At 45.4% G+C, this 15,391-nt stretch overlaps 1 pseudogene; it reads right to left on the reverse strand.

Moving 5' to 3' along the window:
• Positions 1-15,391, reverse strand: part of LOC123491288 — a 116,057-nt pseudogene that overhangs the window by 100,218 nt on the left and 448 nt on the right.

The raw sequence follows: 15,391 nt of genomic DNA on the forward strand, positions 1-15,391 counted from the left end.
TAGCTCTATTGGCCTGTATACATCTCAGCTGGCGCACCAGTAGTTTATCCGGCTTGTCACCCAACTCGAAATGTTTTTGTTTAATCTTTAATAGCATTGTGTTTACTTGGTTAGAGAGAATAGTATTGTATTCATATTTGAGTTTTATTATGTCATTCAATAAATATAAGGGCACTTCTATCTCTCTCAGGGGCACAACTTTGGTTTTACAAGTGGGGGGACATAATAATAATTATAATAATTATAATAATAATAATAATAATAATAATAATAATAATAATAATAATATATATAGACAATAATAAAGTATCTAGTCAGCCACCAATTGTGCAAGTTCTCCCACTTAAAAAGATGAGAGAGGCCTGTAATTTTCATCATAGGTACACGTCAACTATGACAGACAAATTGAGAAAAAAAAATCCAGAAAATCACATTGTAGGATTTTTAATGAATTTATTTGCAAATTATGGTGGAAAATAAGTATTTGGTCAATAACAAAAGTTTCTCAATACTTTGTTATATACCCTTTGTTGGCAATGACACAGGTCAAACGTTTTCTGTAAGTCTTCACAAGGTTTTCACACACTGTTGCTGTTATTTTGGCCCATTCCTCCATGCAGATCTCCTCTAGAGCAGTGATGTTTTGGGTCTGTCGATGGGCAACACGGACTTTCAACTCCCTCCAAAGATTTTCTATGGGGTTGAGATCTGGAGACTGGCTAGGCCACTCCAGGACCTTGAAATGCTTCTTACGAAGCTCACTCCTTCGTTGCCCGGGCGGTGTGTTTGGGATCATTGTCATGCTGAAAGACCCAGCCACGTTTCATCTTCAATGCCCTTGCTGATGGAAGGAGGTTTTCACTCAAAATCTCATGATACATGGCCCCATTCATTCTTTCCTTAACACGGATCAGTCGTCCTGGTCCCTTTGCAGAAAAACAGCCCCAAAGCATGATGTTTCCACCCCCATGCTTCACAGTAGGTATGGAGTTCTTTGGATGCAACTCAGCATTCTTTGTCCTCCAAACACGACGAGTTGAGTTTTTACCAAAAAGTTCTATTTTGGTTTCATCTGACCATATGACATTCTCCCAATCCTCTTCTGGATCATCCAAATGCACTCTAGCAAACTTCAGACGGGCCTGGAGATGTACTGGCTTAAGCAGGTGGACACGTCTTGCACTGCAGGATTTGAGTCCCTGGCGGCGTAGTGTGTTACTGATGGTAGGCTTTGTTACTTTGGTCCCAGCTCTCTGCAGGTCATTCACTAGGTCCCCCCGTGTGGTTCTGGGATTTTTGCTCACCGTTCTTGTGATCATTTTGACCCCACGGGGTGAGATCTTGCGTGGAGCCCCAGATCGAGGGAGATTATCAGTGGTCTTGTATATCTTCCATTTCCTAATAATTGCTCCCACAGTTGATTTCTTCAAACCAAGCTGCTTACCTATTGCAGATTCAGTCTTCCCAGCCTGGTGCAGGTCTACAATTTTGTTTCTGGTGTCCTTTGACAGCTCTTTGGTCTTGGCCATAGTGGAGTTTGGAGTGTGACTGTTTGAGGTTGTGGACAGGTGTCTTTTATACTGATAACAAGTTCAAACAGGTGCCATTAATACAGGTAACGAGTGGAGGACAGAGGAGCCTCTTAAAGAAGAAGTTACAGGTCTGTGAGAGCCAGAAATCTTGCTTGTTTGTAGGTGACCAAATACTTATTTTCCACCATAATTTGCAAATAAATTCATAAAAAATCCTACAATGTGATTTTCTGGAGAAAAAAAATCTCAATTTGTCTGTCATAGTTGACGTGTACCTATGATGAAAATTACAGGCCTCTCTCATCTTTTTAAGTGGGAGAACTTGCACAATTGGTGGCTGACTAAATACTTTTTTCCCCCACTGTATATATATTTTAATCCAGTCGGATAAACACTACAAACAGCCTACCCGACTGCTCGGAGGCGTACGCATGGTCCTAAAGCACACCGTTGCCTCGTTTAATATCACATTCCAATGATAAAACTGGGAGGGACAAAAATGCAATTTCAGAATGTGGGGGGACATGTCCCCCTCGTCCCCAGTGAAATTTGCACCCCTGATCTCTCTCAGGCACCGGGAGCTGTGCCTCAATTTCTAATAATCTTCTCTGCTTACATTTTTTCATGGTAGCCTCATATTTACATTTACATTTACATCATTTAGCAGACATTCTTATCCAGAGCGACATACAAATTGGTGCATTTCGAGCCTCTGCCTCTAAACCTAGGAAGCTATTTGCCACCTTCTGCTCCCTTCTGAATCCTCCGCCTCCTCCCCCTCCCTCCTCCCTCTCTGTGGATGACTTCGTCAACCATTTCGAAAAGAAGGTTGACGACATCCGATCCTCATTTATTAAGTCAAATGACACCGCTGGTCCTGCTCACACTGCCCTACCCTATGCTTTGACTTCTTTCTCCCCTCTCTCTCCACATGAAATCTTGCCCAACAACCTGCCCGCTTGACCCTATCCCCTCCTCTCTTCTCCAGACCATTTCCGGAGACCTTCTCCCTTACCTAACCTTGCTCATCAACTCATCCTTGACCACTGGCCATGTCCCTTCCGTCTTCAAGAGAGCGAGAGTTGCACCCCTCCTCAAAAAACCTACACTCGATCTCTCCGATGTCAACAACTACAGACCAGTATCCCTTCTTTCTTTTCTCTCCAAAACTTTTGAGCGTGCCGTCTCTAGCCAACTCTCCTGCTATCTCTCTCAGAATGACCTTCTTGATCCAAACCAGTCAGGTTTGAAGACTGGTCATTCAACTGAGACTGCTCTTCTCTGTGTCACAGAGGCTCTCCGCACTGCTAAAGCTAACTCTCTCTCCTCTGCTCTTATCCTTCTAGACCTATCCGCTGCCTTTGATACTGTGAACCATCAGATCCTCCTCTCCACCCTCTCCGAGTTGGGCTTCTCTGGCGCTGCTCACTCTTGGATTGCGTCCTACCTGACAGGTCTCTCCTACCAGGTGGCGTGGCGAGAATCTGTCTCTGCACCACGTGCTCTCACCACTGGTGTCCCCCAGGGTTCAGTTCTAGGCCCTCTCCTATTCTCTCTATACACCAAGTCACTTGGCTCTGTCATATCCTCACATGGTCTCTCCTATCATTGCTACGCAGACGACACACAATTAATTTTCTCCTTTACCCCTTCTGATAACCAGGTGGCGAATCGCATTTCTGCATGTCTGGCAGACATATCAGTGTGGATGTCGGATCACCACCTCAAGCTGAACCTCGGCAAGACGGAGCTGCTCTTCCTCCCGGGGAAGGACTGCCCGCTCCATGATCTCGCCATCACGGTTGACAACTCCATTGTGTCCTCCTCCCAGAGTGCAAAGAACCTTGGCGTGACCCTGGACAACACCCTGTCGTTCTCCGCTAACATCAAAGCGGTGACCCGATCCTGCAGGTTCATGCTCTACAACATTCGCAGAGTACGACCCTACCTTACACAGAAAGCGGCACAGGTCCTAATCCAGGCACTTGTCATCTCCCGTCTGGATTACTGCAACTCGCTGTTGGCTGGGCTCCCTGCCTGTGCCATTAAACCCCTACAACTTATCCAGAACGCTGCTGCCCGTCTGTTTGAATGGGACAGTTTTTGATTGATAAATCAAAACTACATTGTAATCTCCATTGTTCAGTATGCTTTATGTGAGTTTCTTGTAAAAACAATGTCTCCAGATAAAGATTTCAAATGTGAAAAAAACGTTAACTCTTTTCAAATTTGTTCTCAAACCTTGTACATTACATGAAAGAAGAGTAATGTTGCCACACAGTAGCGAAGTGGTAGAGTTACTAGTAGCCATAATAAATAATTATTTGGTCCTCAAGTACATAGAAATTGTAGCAGTAAGGCTGGCGCAACACGTAAAGCGCAAAGGACAAATGAAAAACACAAAAAAACATTCTCCACCTCCTTCCCCCCATCCACTTCCCCAAAACGAAGTGGAATATAAATTCCCCCATAACACTGTGGAACTGCTGGACACTACAAGGAGACATAGGCTAGCTAAGCAATTTATAATGAAACGAAATGAGCGTACCTTCAGCTGGTCTGACTGGGCCCCCTCACCCTTATGTCTATAACAATTGCTCTTATAAAATAATGAATAGTCTGATTCCTGCGTCTCTGAGTTTCTTCCTTGCTCCATCGAAGGCACTGCTTGGTTACCTCATCAGTGTAGTCTGGGTATATGTTAACCCAGCCCTGTTGAAGGACAGGGGAAATTGCAGGCGGGACAGGTGCAGAATCTTTTCCTTCTTGGGGTCGTGGTGGATTTTGGCAATCATGACACGGGGCCGCGTAGTGGAGAGCACGCCGATGCGGTGCACTCGGTCGACTTCTAGGCCTTGGGGGAAATTGTCAATCACTTACAGTTTTGGTATGAGTTCTGCCACAAACTGAGTTGGTCTGCCCTTCTCAATTTTTTCATCCAAGCCTATGATTTTGATATTTGAACGTCTTGAATGTCCCTCGAGGTCAATTAGCTTGAGTTGAATAGCTTTGTTTGCTGTTAGTAGCTCTTCATACTGCCCTTGAGGGTGGTTATGCGTGTCTCGTGGTCACCTGCTTTTCCTTCCAGGGCAAAAATGCAGGTTGTGTGGTCAGCCAGGGAGGTTTGCACTGATTGTAAGGATGAGTACAGATGATTACATTGAGTGTTCATATCCTCTTCCATTTTCTTGATAGCTGCTAATATGATAGTCGGTGAAGGCTCCAAGTCAGGGTTAGCCATGCTAGCCATTATGGCCAAGCTAATGCAAGCATCGCCATCCTCGTCTTGTGCTGTGGTGGGTTCAGACACGACGGTAGGGACTTTGTCATCTCTCTTGACGGTTGTTTTTTGATTATTTAGTTTCCCCTTGGCCATGTTTCTCATAGGGTTGCTCATTGTAGCAGTTTGGTTGGGCAAGAGTGGAATTTTAATCAAATTTAAGCAGGGGTGAGAAGTAGGTAGTCAGAGAAGCGTCTACTCCATGTGCTGCTCACTGCGGAAATACAAATGACAGTCCCACTAAGCGCAAAACAGATGGGATGGCATATCGCTGCAGAATGCTGTGGTTGCCATGATGGTTAAGTGTGCCTTGAATTCTAAATAAATCACTGACAGTGTCACCAGCAAAGCACACCCACACCATCACACCTCCTCCTCCATGCTTCACAGTGGGAACCACACATGCAGAGATAATCCGTTCACCTACTCTGCGTCTCACATAGACACGGCGGTAGGAACCAAAAATCTCAAATTTGGACTCATCAGGCAGATTTCCACCGGTCTAATGTCCATTGCTCATGTTTCTTGGCCCAATCAAGTGTCTTCTTCTTATTGGTGTCCTTTAGTAGTGGTTTCTTTGCAGATATTCGATCATGAAGGCCTGATTCACACAGTCTCCTCTGAACAGTTGATGTTGAGATGTGTCTGTTACTTGAACTCTGTGAAGCATTTATTTGGGCTGCAATCTGAGGTGCAGTTAACTCTAATGAACTTATCCTCTGCAGCAGAGGTAACTCTGGGTCTTCCTTTGCTGTGGCGGTCCTCATGAGAGCTAGTTTCATTTACATTTTTACATTTTAGTCATTTAGCAGACGCTCTTATCCAGAGCGACTTACAGTTAGTGAATAAATATATATATATTTTTTTTTTTATACTGGCCCCCCATGGGAATCGAACCCACAACCCTGGCGTTGCAAACGCCTTGCTGTATCAACTGAGCTACATCCCTGCCAGCCATTCCCTCCCCTACCCTGGACGACGCTGGGCCAATTGTGCGCCGCCCATGAGTCTCCCGGTCGCGGCCGGCTGCGACAGAGCCTGGATTCGAACCAGGATCTCTAGTGACACAGTTAGCACTGCGATGCAGTGCCTTAGACCACTGCGCCACTCAGGAGTACATTTCATCATAGTGCTTGATGGTTTTTGCGAATGCACTTGAAGAAACTTGAAAAGTTATTCAAATGTTCCGGATTGACTGACCTTCATGTCTTAAAGTAATGATGGACTGTCATTTCTCTTTGCTTATTTGAGCTGTTCTTGCCATAATATCGCTCTATGTTCGCGTCCATCGCCCATACTACTGTCACAACAATGCAGGAGGCCGGGAGAATGGGGGTGTTGTCTATGGGCCTCTCCTCTGTGTCTTACAGCTGTGACAGTGCATCTGCCTTCACGTTCTTCGTACCCGGGATGTAAGATAGTGTAAAATCAAACCGGGTGAAGAATAGGGCCCACCTGGCCTGGCGAGGGTTCAGCCTCCTCGCTGCCCGGATCTCCTCCAGGTTACGGTGGTCCGTCCAAATGAGGAAAGGGTGTTTCGCCCCCTCGAGGCAGTGCCTCCACATGGTCAGGGCTCGGACAACAGCCAACAGCTCCCGATCACCAACGTCGTAGTTCTGCTCCGCCGGGCTGAGCTTCTTGGAGAAGAAAGCACAGGGGCGGAGCTTGGGTGGAGTGCCCGAGCATTGAGATAGGACAGCGCCTATTCCTACCTCAGACGCATCCACCTCCACTACGAATGGTAGTGATGGATCGGGATGGGCCAGTACCGGGGCTGAGGTGAACAGAACCCTCAGGTACTGAAAGCCCTGTCAGCCTCAGCAGACCAGCGGAGCCGGTTTGGCCCACCCTTCAACAGAGATGTGATGGGAGCTGCGACCTTGCCAAAGCCCCGGATAAACCTCCGATAGTAATTGGCAAAGCCAATAAAGCACTGCACCTCCTTTACCGTGGTTGGAGTCGGCCAATTACACACGGCTGAAACACGGTCTCCCTCCATCTCCACACCTGAGGTGGTGATGCGGTATCTGAGGAAGGAGAAGGACTGTTGGAAAAACAGACACTTTTCTGCCTTGGCATAAAGGTCATGTTCCAACAGTCGGCCCAGCACTTTGCGAACCAGGGACACATGCTCTGCACTCGTAGTGGAATACACCACAATGTCATCAATGTAGACCACCACACCGCGACCAAGCATGTCCCGAAACACCTCGTTCACGAAGGACTGGTAGACTGATGTAGCATTCATCAAACCGTACGGCATCACTAGGTATTCGTAATGCCCTGTGGTTGTGCTGAATGTTGTCTTCTACTCATCCCCTTCTCGGACACGCACCAGGTTGTACGCACTCCAGAGATCTAATTTTGTGAAGAAGCGCGCCCCATGCATTGACTCGATTATAGATGGAATGAGGGGTAGAGGATATTTATAACGAATTGTCCCCTTGTTAAGTGCTCAGTAATCAATGCAAGGGCGCAGACATCCGTCTTTCTTCTTCACAAAAAATAAACTCGAGGAGGAGGGCGAAGGTGAGGGACGTATGAACCCCTGGCGCAGGGAATCGGAGACGTATGTCTCCATCGCCTCCGTTTCAGCCTGCGACAGGGGATATACATGACTCCTGGGAGGCATAGCGTCTCCCCGGAGGTTTATCGCGCAATCCCCATCCGAGGAGGTGGTAATTTGGTCGCCTGCGTTTTGGAAAATGCGTGCGCCAAATCGAGGTATTCAGGGGGAATGCGCACGGTGGAGGTAATGTCTTGACATTCCACCGTGGTTGCACCAACGGAAACAGCTAGACACCCACCCTGACACTCTCGCGACCACCCTGTGAGAACCCTCTGCGGCCATGAAAAGGTGGGGTTGTGTAGTGCTAACCAGGGCAGACCCAACACAACAGGGAAATCGGGAGACTCAATAATAAAAAGGTGACTTACTCTCTATGGGTCTCTTGCGTAACCATTGTCACTGGTGCTGTAACTTCCCTAACAAAACCTGACCCTAATGGTCGACTGTCAAGTGCTTTGATGGGCAGTGGAATGAGTAGGGGAACCAATGTAATACAGAGACTAATAGCTAAAGCTCTGTCCATAAAGTTCCCAGCTGTGCCTGAATCGACCAGCACCTTACACTGGGGAACTACTGGGTAATCAGGGAAGTTGACATGTATGGTGCAGTGCGCAGCAGAGGGCTCTGAACGAGTGTGGGTTTGCAATACCAGGGGTGATGCGAGAGTGCCCTGCCTGCCGCCTCCAGACCCATCAGAACCCTGACGACAGCGTGTCGCAGAATGTCCTCTCCTGCCACAATAGTGACACTGGAGCTGCCGTCCTCCGTTCTCCCGGATCGCTGCACCACCCAGACCATCAGAATGGAATCCGTGTTGAAGGGAGTTGAAATGGGCAGGGCCCCTTCCAGGACGTCCTCTTGAAGCTAGCAGGTTGTCCAACCGGATGGCCATGTCCAAAGTCAACATGGTTTCACAGCAGGCTAGCTCCCTTCGGACGTCCTCTCGCAGGCTGCACCGGAAACTGTCGATGAGGGCCCGCTCGTTCCACCCAAACTCCAGGGCAAAGTCCTGCGCGGTCCTCGTCCCCTGCCTCAGTTGGACCAGCTGCTCGCCCGCCTCTCTTCCTTCGGGCGGGTGATCAAGACTGCCCGGAAGAGGCGAGCGAAATCCCTGTAGTTGTCTCCTCCTTCACTCCAGACCGCGTTGGCCCACTCCAGGGCTTTCCCCGAGAGGCAGGAGACGAGGGCGGACACCTTCTCCCGCTCCGATGGAGCCGGGCTGATGGTTGAGAAGTAGAGGTCCAGCTGCAGGAGGAATCCCTGGCAGCGGGCAGCTGTCCCGTTATACTCCCTTGGTCGGGATAGGTGAATCCCTCGTGGTGCTGGGGTATGGGTGGCTGGATCCGGTCGCTCAGCTAGTCCTGAAGGGTCGGGTCCTCTCCTCTCCAGGCGTTGGATGACCTGGGTAACCCGATCCATTGCTTCTCCCAAGCTGGCTAGCATAGTAGAATGCTCCCGGACCCACGCCACGACTCCAGGCATGTTTATTTCTCATGCTGACTCCATGTTCGGGTGTGTGATTCTGTGGCGGGTGATTTCGAACGGCGCAGGAGGGTAAATCACAGAATATATAGTTTAATCAGGAACACAGCAGTACGCATCAATGCGTAATACACTACAGTGTGGTAAATACCACGCACTGGAGAAAACAAGGCACACGGGTGAATATCCCGGCGATACAAATACAAAGTAGCTCCACGAGCTATAATACCTCCACAATAAACAATCACACACAAAGACAACGGGGCAGAGGGAACACTTATACAGGTACTGATGAGGGGATATGAACCAGGTGTGTGTAATAAACAAGACAAAACAAATGGAATGATGAGATGAGAAGCGGCAGTGGCTAGAAGGCCGGTGACGACGAACGCCGAAGCCTGCCCGAACAAGGAGGGGAGGCAGCTTCGGAGGAAGTTGTGACAAGTATTTATTATAGACGTTAGTAGTACATTTGTCTTCTACTGTATATATGTCATATATTGCCATAACTGTTCCTGCATACTACTGTGTAAACTCACCTCGGTCTGCAGAGCAAATAAACATTGTCTTGAATACAAGTCATGTCTACTTATTTGCTACATTGACAGACTAATCTACTTTTATGTTTACTTGCCAACAAATTAAAGTTGAAATGATACACCAACTCCCTGCATCCTATTTTTTTGCAGTAAGATTGTAGCTAGTTACTTCCAAATACATTTCATGAATATCACAATGATTTGATCCAGAAGTTGAAGTCAACACTTTATTGGTTTCTGATGCAGCTGGAATCATTTAGTCACTTGTCAGTACACTTGTAAAAAATATTATATAAAACATTTCATATATGGTATAGCTAGCCATATCTATACCACAATGCAGTTGTGAGCATACTAGTCATTCAAATCAAATCAAATCAAATCAAATTTTATTGGTCACATGCGCCGAATACAACAAGTGCAGACATTACAGTGAAATGCTTACTTACAGCCCTTAACCAACAGTGCGTTTATTTTAAACAAAAAAAAGTAAGAATAAAACAACAACAAAAAAAAAAAAAGTGTTGAGAAAAACAAAGAGCAGAAGGAAAAAAAAGTGACAGTTGGGGAGGCTATATATACAGGGGGGTAACGGTGCAGAGTCAATGTGCGGGGGCACCGGCTAGTTGAGGTAGTTGAGGTAATATGTACATGTGGGTAGAGTTAAAGTGACTATGCATAAATACTTAACAGAGTAGCAGCAGCGTAAAAAGGATGGGGTGGGGGGGGCAGTGCAAATAGTCCGGGTAGCCATGATTAGCTGTTCAGGAGTCTTATGGCTTGTGGGTAGAAGCTGTTGAGAAGTCTTTTGGACCTAGACTTGGCACTCCGGTACCGCTTGCCGTGCGGTAGCAGAGAGAACAGTCTATGACTAGGGTGGCTGGAGTCTTTGACAATTTTGAGGGCCTTCCTCTGACACCGCCTGGTATAGAGGTCTTGGATGGCAGGGAGCTTTGCCCCAGTGATGTACTGGGCCGTACGCACTACCCTCTGTAGTGCCTTGCGGTCAGAGGCCAAGCAGTTGCCATACCAGGCGGTGATGCAACCAGTCAGGATGCTCTCGATGGTGCAGCTGTAGAATTTTTTGAGGATCTGAGGACCCATGCCAAATCTTTTTAGTCTCCTGAGGGGGAATAGGCTTTGTCGTGCCCTCTTCACGACTGTCTTGGTGTGCTTGGACCATGATAGTTCGTTGGTGATGTGGACACCAAGGAACTTGAAGCTCTCAACCTGTTCCACTACAGCCCCGTCGATGAGAATGGGGGCGTGCTCAGTCCTCTTTTTTTTCCTGTATACTACAACATCAGTCTAACTGAATATGGATGTTGTGTTGGCTGATGATGTTGAGCTTGTTCCCGGCTAAAAGCGTTCATCAAATGGGTTTACAGGATCTGTACAACTAACTAAAGCTGGTGTCAAGGTCATAATCAGTAGCAGCAGGAGTAGGACACACACTAGTCAGTGATTAGCCAACATTTTACTACTTTGTCCCCATCAATACACACTCAAACATGGTACTATATCCATTCATTCCCCTCGTGTCAATAGTTCATGCATACTAACCTTCACACACAATACCCACCCCAACAGACACCGATCAGTCACCCATACCATCCCCTCCTTACTAATAACCCTCCTTTTCTCCAATTTAGATTTCAAGCTTTGCATAAAAAATTAACTAAGCCTCCATAATACTGTGAAAACTACAGTAGAAGTTGTAGCTAGCCTACTTATAAACACACCAACTATGACAACTACCCTTGCGGTAGTTAGTTAGCTAGCTAGCTTACAGTTAGATACGGTCCAGTAGGCTGTAGCTAACGTAACCTAACATAGCTAACATTAGCTTGCAAAGGCTACAAACCACAACGCCAATTAGCAGTTGGTTAATTACATTGATTTGCTTATAAATGTCTAGCCAGCGTATCATGAAAGCTAGCTAGCTAGATTTTGGTTTAGTTAAACAAATGTTATGTTATGATGTGTTTCTCTGGTATCAAGTAATTCAGGATGCAAGAATATACTTAAACCATTTTATGGAGAGTTGAGACAAAGTATTTAATAGATATAGTACCGGATTCAACACAACAAGCTGCACGTGAATTGCCTCTTGCCATTTGAATGAACACATAGAAAATCTCTCAGTTTATATAACGCCCACAGTTGCCAACCATTATTGGGTGTCACTCCCAACTACAATAGTATAATCTTGCAACCCAGTCATCTTGCACCCCAGTCAGGCCATTCCATCACGTACTCATTCTAAGATTACCACAAGTGGGCCCCCTAGACCTCCTTGGCACGCATACCTTCTGGCACCCACCAGTGACATAAATAAATGGAATGTCCTCATCCTCAAAATCCTATGTAACACGTAATATCAAACACATTAACAAATCCTTCAGCAAACACATCATATCAAGTTCGCTGGCTAGCTTCTTAGGTAACCAATTAAATGTTACTCCAGCAGCCTGTGCTTGCTTGTAGATTGCACATCCAGGTATTGAGCACAACACCATGACTAAACTTTACAGTTGTTGTCGACACAACAAGAGAAATCAATAGTTATTCGCAAGCTGATGTTCTATGAACGAGTCGCTGGTCCAGTGAGTTGACTCCCATTCTCAACTGGATCCACCTTGACAGGGGCGGTTCTATGTCCTGAAATCGCTATGAATTCTGTATATTGCGATTTGCTTACAACCAGGAAATGTAGATGGCCCGTTTCTACCGGTGAGATGCAGAAACGCTCGTATGTGCGTGTAGTGTTGAAATTCTAATTTTTTTGGGACACTTTTATGTTAATAACATATTAATGGAGATATACATTAAAAAAACAGCAGGGAAATGTCCCTTTAAGCTTACATTGCCGACTTTGGGCACTAGATTTACAGGTAATTACTGATAATATGTTTACATGTATTATTTTATTAATTACCCACTGTTTTATAAGTCATAGACAGTTCTAGGATAATCAGAGGCTTTTCTGTCGAATAAACATGTCTCTGGCTCCATCCAGTGGTCGGCTGCATCATTACATCCCATTATGTGTCCTCTTTGCCGCGCCAAATCAAATGGGCGGTCCTTAGAAAAGCTGCTCTTCTGGTCAATAGTGCATAACTGCGGGCCGCAATTCAGGGCGTTCCTGCATGTGAGCATAGTCACCTGGAATGCATTTAAATTAACAGGTATGCCTTGTTAAAAGTGAATTCGTGGAATGTATTTCCTTCTTAATGCATTTGAGCCAATCAGTTGTGTTGTGACAAGGTAGGGTTGGTATACAGAAGATAGCCCTATTTGGTAAAAGACCAAGTTCATATTATGACAAGAACAGCTCAAATCAAATCAAAATCAAATCAAATTTGATTTGTCTCATACAAGTGTTTAGCAGATGTTATCGCGGGGGGTAGTGAAATGCTTGTGCTTCTAGCTCTGACAGTGCAGTAATATCTAACAAGTAATATCTAACAATTTCACAACATATACCCTATACACACAATTTCAGTAAGGAATGGAATTAAGAATATATACAGTACCAGTCAAATGTTTGGACACACCTACTCATTCAAGGGTTTTTCTATATTTTTACTATTTTTTATATTGTAGAATAATAGTGAAGACATCAAAACTATGAAATAACACATATGGAATCATGTACTAATCAAAAAAGTGTTAAACAAATCAAAATATATTTTATATTTGAGATTCTTCAAATAGCCACCCTTTGCCTTGATGACAGCTTTGCAGACTCTTGGCATTCTCTCAACCAGCTTCACCTAGAATGCTATTCCAACAGTCTTGACGGAGTTCCCATATATGCTGAGCACTTCTTGGCTGCTTTTCCTTCACTCTGCCGTCCGACTCATCCCAAACCATCTCAATTGGGTTGAGGTCGGGGGATTGTGGAGGCCAGGTCATCTGATGCAGCACTCCATCACTCTCCTTCTTGGTAAAATAGCCCTTACACAGCCTGGAGATGTGTTGGGTCATTGTCCTGTTGAAAAACAAATGATAGTCCCACTAAGCCCAAGCCAGATGGGATGGCGTATCGCTGCAGAATGCTGTGGTAGCCATGCTGGTTAAGTGTGCCTTGAATTCTAAATAAATCACAGACAGTGTCACCAGCAAAGCACCCCCCACACCATAACACCTCCTCCTCCATGCTTTACGGTGGGAACTACACATACGGAGATCATCCGTTCACCCACACCGCATCTCACAAAGACACAGAGGTTTGAACCAAAAATCTCTGATTTGGACTCCAGACCAAAGGACACATTTCCACCGGTCTAATGTCCATTGCTCATGTTAATTGGCCCAAGCAGGTCTCTTCTTATTATTATTGTTGTCCTTTAGTAGTGGTTTCTTTGCAGCAATTCGATCATGAAGGCCTGATTCACACAATCCCCTCTGAACAGTTGATGTTGAGATGTGTCTGTTACTTGAACTCTGTGAAGTATTTATTTGGGCTGCAATTTCTGAGGTTGGTAACTCTGATGAACTTATCCTCTGCAGCAGAGGTAACTCTGGGACTTCCTTTCCTGTGGCGGTCCTCATGAGAGCCAGTTTCATCATAGTGCTTGATGGTTTTTGCGACTGCACTTGAAGAAACTTTCAAAGTTCTTGAAATGTTCCGTATTGACTGACCTTCATGTCTTAAAGGAATGATGGGATGTAGTTTTCTTTGCTTATTTGAGCTTGTTCTTGCTAAATTATGGACTTGGTATTTTACCAGTAGGGCTATCTTCTGTACACCATCCCTACCTTGTCACAACACAACTGATTGACTCAAACGCATTAAGAAGGAAAGAAATTCCACAACTTACTTAACTTTTATCCCATACGGGATCGGTGTCCCGTATGCGTGACGGTTGAGCTAACATGCGCTAATGTGATTAGTATGACTGTTGTAAGTAACAGCAAACTTTCCAGGACATAGACATGTCTTATATGGGCAGAAAGCTTACATTTTTGTCAATCTTACTGCAATGTCCAATTTACAGTAGCTATTACAGTGAAAAATTTCCACAAACTTCAAAGTGTTTCCTTTCAAATTATATCAAGAATATGCATATCCTTGCTTCAGGTCCTGAGCTACAGGCAGTTAGATATGGGTATGTCATTTTAGGCGAAAATTGAAAGCAAGATACAGTAGAATATTATAGAATACAGTATATACATATGAGATGAGTAATGCAAGATATGTAAACGTTATTAAAAGTGACTAGTGTTCCATTTCTTAAAGTGGCCAGTGATTTCTAGTCTATGTCTATAGGCAGCTGCCTCTAATGTGCTAGTGATGGCTATTTAACAGTCTGATGTCCTTGAAATAGAAGCAGTTTTTCCGTCTCTCGGTCCCAGCTTTGATGCACCTGTACTTACCTCGCCTTCTGGATGATATTGGGGTGCACAGGGAGTGGCTCGGTTGGTTGATGTCCTTGATGATCTTTTTGGGCTTCCTGTGACATCGCATGCTGTAGATGTCCTAGAGGGAGAGTAGTTTGCCTCCGGTAATGCGTTGGGCAGATCGCACCACCCTCTGGAGAGCCTGTTTGAATGTTAAATGACGAGACAGAGACATTGATGCGAGTAACCAGTCTTGTTCAGTATATTGCAATACATCCGGGTATCTCAAGTACACCGGTAAAACACTGGAGTTGCAGTAATTAACATTTACCAACAGATAGTATCATTGTGCCATCCTCCACCCATAACATCTTCCCTTTTATAAAATAGGACAGGAGCTGTCAATTCACTAACAAAACAAACCTATTTTTAGACTTTTTTTTAGTTAACCACATTTTGATACTCTCTTCACTTTTATCTCTGTCTGTCAACAATCCCTAATGGGAAACCTACAGATTAAGTATTTTTGGTGGCTGGGACAGACGTCCGCAGCGTGAAAAGACAGGGGGCTTGTCTGCGTGGACTGCGGGCACAGGCGTGTCACCTAACTGTCTAAGGGGAGTATTGATGGGCGAGGGAGTGG

The sequence above is a fragment of the Coregonus clupeaformis genome, chromosome 7 (assembly GCF_020615455.1).
Source record: "Coregonus clupeaformis isolate EN_2021a chromosome 7, ASM2061545v1, whole genome shotgun sequence".
Taxonomy (NCBI): Eukaryota; Metazoa; Chordata; class Actinopteri; order Salmoniformes; family Salmonidae; genus Coregonus; species Coregonus clupeaformis.